General features: G+C 42.2%; 1 pseudogene; it reads right to left on the minus strand.

The window, feature by feature from the left end:
- Positions 1-1,009: 1,009 nt before the first annotated feature.
- Positions 1,010-1,517, minus strand: LOC127206006 (chromobox protein homolog 7-like; annotated as a pseudogene).
- Positions 1,518-9,531: the final 8,014 nt, after the last annotated feature.

A 9,531-nucleotide genomic window follows, 5' to 3' on the forward strand; every position in this document is an offset into this window, starting at 1 on the left:
TCCTCCCTGACTGCTCACACCCACTGGCATCCATAGGTGCCCAGATTGGCTGAGCTTCAGGAGAAGGCAGAGGAGAGCTGGAAAGTCACCTGAGTCAGAAAGAACGTGAACTCCTGTGGGAGGAAGGAAGGGCCAAGTGTCTGTGAGCCTGCGTGGAAGCATCTGCACCTTGCACACCTGACACCTGGTCCTTTCTGTGCCTTGGAGACCAGATGCCACCAGGCCTAGGCCAGACCCCAGATGTTTGCTGATGGCTGCAAAGCAACAGAGACCAATCCTGTCACATGACATCTGTGCAAGGTGGAGTGAGGGTGCCATGGCAAATTCATCTGTGTTGTGAGTCACACCATGTTCACCTAGTCAGTTACTAAAGGTGTGCAAGGTCCATGTGGAAAGGTCTATAGACACAGGGCAGGTGTGAACACACACATACACACACACACAGGCAGCAAGTTTACACTGGGGTGGCTGGACATATTCACAGGCATCTCTACACAGGCCAGTGATGGGGAGACAACACTCAGAAGAGGCTTGGTGGGTAGCCTTTTCCCTGGTCCAGGCCATGCTTTTTGTCCTGATCCTGTCCCTGGTGGCCAAAGCCAGCCTTCATGTCCTACCACAAAGCTGGAGTTGGAAGATCATAGTAAAGCCCCAAGTCAGGGAACACCACCAGAAAGCTGGGGTGACTGCTTGAGGCAAGGTGTGGACCTCTTGGGCTCCTTTGATTCCTAGGATCAGCCTCTGAAAGAAAATAACATAGGTGTACTGGGCAGGGTAGCCCAACCCCATCTGCCCTGGAGATGAGACCCAAACAACACTGGCCTTCCCACCCTGTTCCAGAGGCCTCTTTGCAAACAACCCTCACTGAGCAAGGGGAGGGGAGTAGGGTCGTCTCATGCTTTTGCTTTTTTAAAAATTAAAATATTTGCCCTGTTCCCAGCCCCTCCTGTCTCTGGAATACCTCACTCAAACCCCCAAGGAACACAAATTTAAGAGGGGAAGCCACTGTTCACAGCTTCCCACTGCGGTCTCAGAAGAAGCGAGCCTCGAGGAAGGTGGCAGTAATGGAGTTGGCAGTGATGTCGGTCACAGTAACTTCATTTGACGGGAGCATGGGTGTCCAGGGAGGGGCCCATTGGCCAGGTAGACTTTTGCCTCCTCCTCAGGAGGTTGCTCCACAGGCTCACAGTGGCTGGTGGCCTCAGCAGCAGAAGCTTCTTGAGTTTCAGATCTCTCTTCCTATACCCTGATGCTCTCTCTCTCTCCTCCTTCTCCTTAGAGGCCATGACAAGGCAAGTGTTCAGGATGTGCTCCTCTGGCTCCCATGTGCTGTACTTGGGGTGGGGTCATCCTTTCCACTTCACCAAATATTCGACTTTGCCCTTCCTCACACGCTTCTTCCAGATGCTCTCCACCGCAAACACCCGTTCGCCCATGGCTAACAGCTCCACGCAGGAAGGCAGGTGTGTGATCCCGGGGCAGGGCTCTGTCAGATATCTTGCGTGGTTGTGTTTCATCAACTTATTGGTTTACAACTTTATGATGGAGCATTTGTTTAAAAATGCTTTTATCTCCTTAAAAAAATCTGTAGGTCCCCTTTTGAAAATGTCATATGGAAACCTACTGCTTTAGAAGCTTCCTAAAATAAATACATACACACCTAGAAAAGAGTTTAGTCAAGTTAACCTATATTATGGTGACATTGTACATACTGGACATGCTGCGACACAAACAAAAAAATCTATAGGTCATTTAGTTCAACAGGACAATGGAAAAAGAATGATATATTTGACGTAGTGTGACCCTGACACATGGAATCTTATAGAATTTGGATTTTGAAGCAGAAATACAAAGGGATGAGTTATTGCATGCATGTTAGTGTCTCTGGCCTCTTCTCTCTCACTATCTATGTTACAATATCTGCGTGCAGAGGGTGATGCAAGTGCACATGGCTCCAGCTCTTTCACTGCATACATTTCCTTTAACTGCAGGATTTTTAGGGAAAGGTAGCCAAAGGCTTATTTTAGTGAATGCTGTTCATCTGCTTTGGCAAGCAATACATGCCCTATGCAGTCCGGTTTTCTCAGAACATTTTGACATTTTTCAAGGACTGTAAACTATCTACTCTCTGTACTACACTGGTGAATGACTCTTTTCAAGGTAAACACATACAGGAAAAATAGAGCTTGGAGTCTAGTTCTTGCTTTTTGAGTGTTTCTCATGTTTAATACAGACCTGATTTCTCTTTACTTATTCATTTTTTATTCTGGTTTTTGAGATAAAGTCTTACTGTGCTGTCCTTTTATTCTTTATCTTCTGTCTCTGACACCTAAATTTTGGGACAACAGGCCTGCTTTAGAACTTGGTCTTACAGGCATTAACTCTACGGCACAAGCAATGATGTAATAGGAACAGAAGAGTGCATAGGCTAAAAAATGAAGAAAAGACTGGAATTTAACTAAAAATTTACTTAAGAAAAGAGTGGAAATTTCCAGTGGACATAATTCTCTGTCCATGGGAAGTGTAATGATACAGCTCCCTGTGCAAGGGAGCTGCACTTATGCAGAAGAAACAAGGAATGACTAAGGACAAAGCTTGCATTCTTCTTCTTTTCTCCAAGGCAGAGAACAGTCATTCTCTCTGGAGACTGTTACAGGAAGCTCCTGACATAAGTATTTAAGGGAAGAGGTCAGGTCACTGGCAAAACACAACTCCCTGTAAAAGTGTCAGCAAAGGGATACTGGATAAGAACTGGCAAGGAAAGGTACAGTTATAGATAGAAAATTTATAGCAGATTTGTATCTGGTCCAGATCCACATGAAGTTGTTGGGATCTTTTGTCCTTCAGATGGCTGGCCTTTGATACAGCATCTTCAAATGATGCCTGGGAAGAAGGGTTGATTCTGTGTGGGCTGGAAGATTACTCTGTGATGCCATGGTGTTTAAGAGACTAGAATAATGAAGGAGAAAATTTCTCTGTTCTTACATCTTTCTTTCCTTCAAGGGATAGGCATGAGTTTTATGGTTGCTTATAATTGCAGGGCATAGATCTGGAACTAGCAGTTTACATATCACAAAGAAATCCTATGCAGCCCTTTTATCACCACGTTTATGTCTCAGGCCATGGTTTTATTGTTCTCTATCACATTCCAGAGATTTTGTAAATTAAGGTTTGATAGAGACACTGTTATAAAATGTACTGTATTAATCAAGAGGGAGGACCCAAGATGCAATTAACTAAAATTCTCTCTCAATAATGAAGCTATGGTTGAATAATAATATTTGGAATAAGATAATAGTTACTATATGCACACTGACCAATAAAGAACTTTGTTTTTTAAATACATTCTCAAGATAGGAACTGTATCTATAAAATTTTAAAATCATAGCCTACTAGAACCATATAAAATTGTATTTTTCTTGTACAATTATAAGAGTTTTAAAATGACCAAGAAGGACACTGCACTGTTAGTGTATCTGCTAATAAGATATTGGAATGTAGGCTTTCGGTGGATAAAAAGAGGAAGAGGAGAAGAAAGCCACTGGTTTGAAAGCGAATGGTCTCCATAGGCTCATATATTTGAATGCATAGTTTGTAGTTGGTGGAACATTTGGGAAGGATTAGGGAGTGTGGCCTTGTTAGAGGTGTGCCGGTGGGGGAGAACTTTGAGAATTCAAAAGCCTTCACATTTCCTAGTTATCTCTCCCTCCTGCTGGCTTGTGGTTGTGTCTCAATATGTAATTTCCTAGCTACCATTCCAGTACCATTACAACTCCTTCCCTTTAGTTTTCCAAAATCCACTCCCACCTCCATACCCTAGTATTTTCTTTCCTAAATTCAATAACCCACCCACTCCAGTTTGTGCTGTTCATATACTGCTAGATGTGCGGTCATCAACTGGAGCATGGTTGACCTACCAGAAGCCACGCCTTTAAAGAAAACTGATTCTCCACCTCTTCATTGCTGGTAGGAATGCAAACTTGTACAACCACTTTGGAGACCTATCTGGCACTTTCTCAGAAAACTGGGAACAGGGTTTCCTCAAGACCCAGCTATTCCATTCCTTGGAATATACCCAGAAAATGCTCCGCCACACAACAAGGACATATGCTCAACCATGTTCATAGCAGCCTTATTCATAATAGCCAGAACCTGGAAACAGCCTAAGTGTCCATCAGTAGAAGAATGGATAAAGAAACTGTGGTACCTTTACACTATGGAATACTACTCAGCTATTAAAAACAAGGAATTCATGAAATTTGTGGACAAATGGATGGAACTAGAAATGATCATACTGAGTTAACCCATAAGCAGAAAGACTCACATGGTATATACTCACTTATAATTGGGCACAAACCCAAAAGGCATGTCCCATGAAAGTCTTCACTTACCAAGAGATTGGGATAGATGTGAGGGCATCTTACTGTGACTCTAGGTAAGAGAAATATAGGAGAAGGGTAAATTGAAGGATCCAGAGAGTACTAGAAACCTACAAGAATTATATCATGATGGGTGGATAGGGGCCCAGGGAGGTCTGCTCAAACTACTGCATTAACCAAGGGCAATACAAGTAGTAAACATCGAACCCCTACTCTGATCTAGCCAATGGACAGGACATTCTCCACAGTTATGTGGAGAGCAGGAACTAACTCTGACATGAACTCTGGTGCCCCATATTTGATCACTTCCCCTTGGCGGAGAGCCCTGGTGGCACTCGGGGAAAGAATAAGCAAGCTACCAAGATGAGATTTGATAGCCTATGACCATATAGTTGGGGAGGAGGTTCCTCTCCTTCATAGACCTAGGGAAGGAAAATAGAGTGAAAGTGGGAGGGAGGGAGAAATGGGAGGATACAAGTGATGGGATAACAATTGAATTGCAATCTGAGTAAATTAAATAAATAAATAATAAAACCCAAAACTGATTCTCCCGTGCCCAGAGTCTGTCGGCCATCAGTAGCTCCTTAGTTATAGCTGGGGACTCATAAATCTATTTCCTATTTCATACTAGACTGTTGACTGGCCTGATATTATGGAGATCTTCTGCAGGCAGCCACAGCTGCTGTAGTACATCAGTACAGTCCTGTCATGTCCAGAAGATAATTTGCTATGGTTCTTCCAGAGCTCTGCTCTTACAATATTCTTGCCCTCTTATTTTGGGGGTGGTCCTTGGGCTATAGGGAGCAGGGTGATAGACATCTCACTTGTGACTGAGCATGTCACAGTCCCTTATTTTCTGTGCTTTTATCAGTAGAGAGTTTCTGTATTAAGCACCATCACTGTATGAAGAAACTTCTCTGATGAGGCTTAGACGACTATTAATCCATGGGTAGAGAGAAACAAATTTAGAGGACAGTTGCATACTATGACTATTTGGTAAAATAATGGTAATAAGTTCACCTCTCAGGTCCGAGCTCCTCAAATTTGGGTTCTTTATCCAGATTTATAATACCAGACATGTTTTTCCTTCTCCAGAATGAGCTTCATATCTAATCAGAAAGTAATTGGTTATCCTGTAATATTTGTGCCACTACTGCACCCACAGGCATATCTTGGCTACTGGTTCTTACTGAACCTTATAGGGTTCTCATATAGGTAGGAATGTTGTTGGCTGCCCATACCTCCAGAAGTCCATAAAGCACTTTCCAGTACTGTGGAAGCTAGACAGTATGGAGGAAGCTTACTGGTCAACAACAACTTGATTTTTCCATGTCCTGGGCAATATGTGTGATTTTCAGCAACAGGGTCTTATCAAGTTCTGGCAGGTAACCAAGAGCAATAAGAAGAGCCAGCATTCTTATCACAAAAACTTGAGAGAAGTATTTCATACTGGCACTGGACTGCTTTTTATTTGGGAACCAATGGCTTTTGGGTTGAAGATATTTCACTGTGTATATGGTAACACACACACACACACACACACACACACACACACACAAAGTTTCTAAAACTGTAAGTTTTCAAATGGCCTTTTCAAATATCTTTAATGTTAGTTATCATCCCTAGACCTTTCCTCTGCTCTACTCTTAGATCCTTTCTCTTATACCTCTCATACCATCATTCCCTTTTCTCCCCTGCATAGTATCTGTTTAATACTATCTTCCCTATCTTAACCACTATCAAGACAGATTTGTTGTAGAGATTCAGTTCAACATAAATGAATAAATGTAACCCAATACACAAAAAGACTCAAGTATAGAAACTACCCAATCATCTCATTAGATGCAGAAAAGGCCTTTGATAAAATCCAATGCGCTGTTATGATAGATGTCTTTGGTTGGTGCATCAGTTTGTGCAGGGCCCCTGAGTCCAGTCCACCAGTCTTGATAGTCTCCTTTTGGGACTTCTGACATACTCCCACCCCATCCTTCCTTTCCCCATCTCTTCCATACAATTTGCAGCTCTTAACCAAGAGTCCATCTTTGAGTCTCAGTATCTGTCCTGAAACCCTGTGGGGTAGAATCTCTCAGAGGACATCTATGTTGGGCTAATATTTACTTACAAAAGAGTATATACCATAAATGACTTTCTGGGTCTGGGTTACTTCACTCAGAATTATTGCCTCTAGTTCCATCCATTTGCCTGCAAATTTCATGATTTCCTTGTTTTTGATAACTGAATAGTATTCCATTGTGTAAATGTACCGTAGTTTCTCTATCCATTCTTTGGTTGAGGGTTGTTTCCAGATCTAGGTTGTTTCCAGATTTTGGCTATTATGAATAAGGCTGCTATGAACGTAGTTGAGCAAATGTCCTTGTTGTATGGTGGAACATCTTTTGAATATATGCCCAGGAGTGGTATAGCTGGGTCTTTAGGTAGCACAATTACAAATTTTTTGAGAAAGAGCTAGAATGGTGGGTCCTGTTTTCACATCCATTCTATTAGCTTGTGTCTCTTTATTGGGAGTTGAGGCCTTTGATGCTGAGACATATTAATGATTACTGGTTACTGGCTCCTATTTTGTTTATGTTAGTGGTGTGTTTGTGTATGTGTGTATGTATTTGTGTGTGTGTCCTTTCTTTTGGTTTTATGGATGTAGGGCTATTTATTTCCTTTGTTTTCCTGGGTAAAGTTAGCCACCTTGGGTTGGAGTTTTCCATCTAGTATCTTCTGTAGGCCTGGATTTGTGGTTAGGTACTGTTTAGACTTGGTTTTGTCATGGAATATCTTGTTTTCTCCATCTATGGTGATTGAAAGTTTTGCTGGGTATAGTAGTCTGTGTTGGCATTTGTGGTCTCTTAGTGTCTGCATGACATCTGTCTAGGCTCTTCTGGCTTTCATAGTCTCCGTTGAGAAGTCAGGTGACTTGTCCTTTTTCTCTTGCAGCTTTTAATATTATTTCTTTGTTCTGGTAGTATCAAATGGCCCTGGGAGTTGTTGCTTGTGTTCTTACGATGGCCTCTTCCCATTATGATGTCTCTGGTATTAGCAGGTTTGGTGGTCTCTCATGGCCACAGGGTTTGGAGGTAGGTATAGATGATGGGGTTTTGGCTTCACACCCCTACTCCCTTCTCTTGGGCTCACTGTCTCTATTGGTTCCCTATTTATGACCCAGGTAGACCAGGCAGCTGGGGAGCAGGCAGAAAGGTGTCAAAGCAGAGAGCAGCTCCGGTGTGCTCGCATGATTCCTCTGAGCATAGGTCAATGGGACTTTGGTCCTGTGCCTGTGTATGTCCAGGGTCCTACAACAGGCAGTGTCTCTGTTGAGGTCTGTGGTTTATATTATTGTTGGAGGACATGAAATGTCCATCATCTGTGATGCCATCTGAAGCCATGTTGATATCTATGGATTGAGCTGCTGCATAGGATCATATCTGGATCAGTTGTCCTACTGCAACTGGGGTCCATGTTGAGGTCTGTAGCCCATGTTACCACCAAAGGCCATATAATGTCCATGGTCTGTGTTTCCATTTAAATCTGTTTTGATGTCTGTGGGCCATAGTGCTACCAGGATAATATTAATGTGAGTAGCCTGCATAATGAGAGTACACTGTCACCTGAGACCATCCCAGGAGCTAGGGGCAGACAGTTCCAGTGTCCCCAATGAAGGCTTCCTGGATACCAGGCTCTTGTCACCCAGTTCCTTTTGCCTATCTTAGCAGGACTCCTGAGTTCCAGAGACCCCTGCCTTCAGCCTCCAGTGGCTCTACCCAGCTCCCTCTGGAGACTTTCTGGACAATAGTAGAATACAGTGTCTTGTTCCAAGAGGGTGGTCCCCAGAGCATGGAGTCTGAGTACCAGGAGTACAGCTAACTGTGCAGTGTAAGAGACCCTTCTGATTCTGAAATTCCAGCATCTGTTTGTGTTTCCCCTGAGAGAAGAGAAGATCCCAGCTGCCAGACACCCTAGGTTCCAGCCTCAGACCTCCTGACTATTCCTACTATTCTGAGGACGATTCCAGATTCTAGAGATACACGGATCCAGCCTACAGTTCAAGCCTCTACTATCCATCTTGAAGAGTCCTGCTGGATCTCAGAATCACACAGGTTAAACACATACAACCTAGTCTCCTGCTATAGGTCCAACGAGATACAACCAGCACAGAAGAGCTGCAGGCTATTCCCAGAGATCTAGCCCCTAGCCCACAATCCAGTGCTACCTCCACATGCTCAAGAAACCTAGCAGACTCCAGGAACAACCAGATGGCTAAATGCCAGTGTAAGAAAAAAAATAAACAAAACCCAGGGCAATATGACATGACCAGAACCCAACTATCCTAATACAACAAGCCTTGGATAATCTACAGATGAAACATATGAAAATGACCTTAAACCTATGCTTATGATGATGATAAAGGTCTTTAAAGAGGAAACCAATAAATCCCTCAAAGAAATACAGGTAAATTCAAAGAAACAAATAAAGGCCTTTAAAGAGGAAACGAACAAATCACTCAAAGAAATACAGTAAAATACAATCAAACAAGTAAAGACTTTTAAAGAGAAAATGAATAAATAACTTAAAGAAATACAGGACAATATAATCAAACAGGTGAAGGAAATGAATAAAATAGATCAAGACCTGAAAATGAAAATTGAATCAATAAAGAAAACACAAACAGAAAATTCTGGAGATGGAAAACTCAGGGAGGAGAACAGGAACTACAGAGGTAAGCATCACCAACAGAATACAAGAGATGGAGGAGAGACTCACAGGTGTAGAATATACATATAAAGAAATCGATGCATCTGTCAAAGAAACTATTAAATAAAAAATTCCTGATACAAAACATCTAAGAAATCAAGGACATGATGTAAAAATGTAACCTGAGAATAACAGGAATAGAAGGAAGAGAAGATTCCCAGCTCCAAGGACCAGAAAATATTTTTAACAAAATCACAGAAGAAAATTTCTCCACCATAAAGAGATGCTTTCAAACATACATGAGGCTTAGAGAACACAAAATATATTAAACTAGAAAAGAAATTCCTCCTGCCACATAATAATCAAAGCACTAAGTGTATAGAACAAGGAAATTATTAAAAGCTGCAAGGGGAAAAGACATGTAACATATAAAGGCAGACCTACAAGAATT

Source organism: Acomys russatus, chromosome 2, assembly GCF_903995435.1.
Source record: "Acomys russatus chromosome 2, mAcoRus1.1, whole genome shotgun sequence".
Classification (NCBI taxonomy): domain Eukaryota; kingdom Metazoa; phylum Chordata; class Mammalia; order Rodentia; family Muridae; genus Acomys; species Acomys russatus.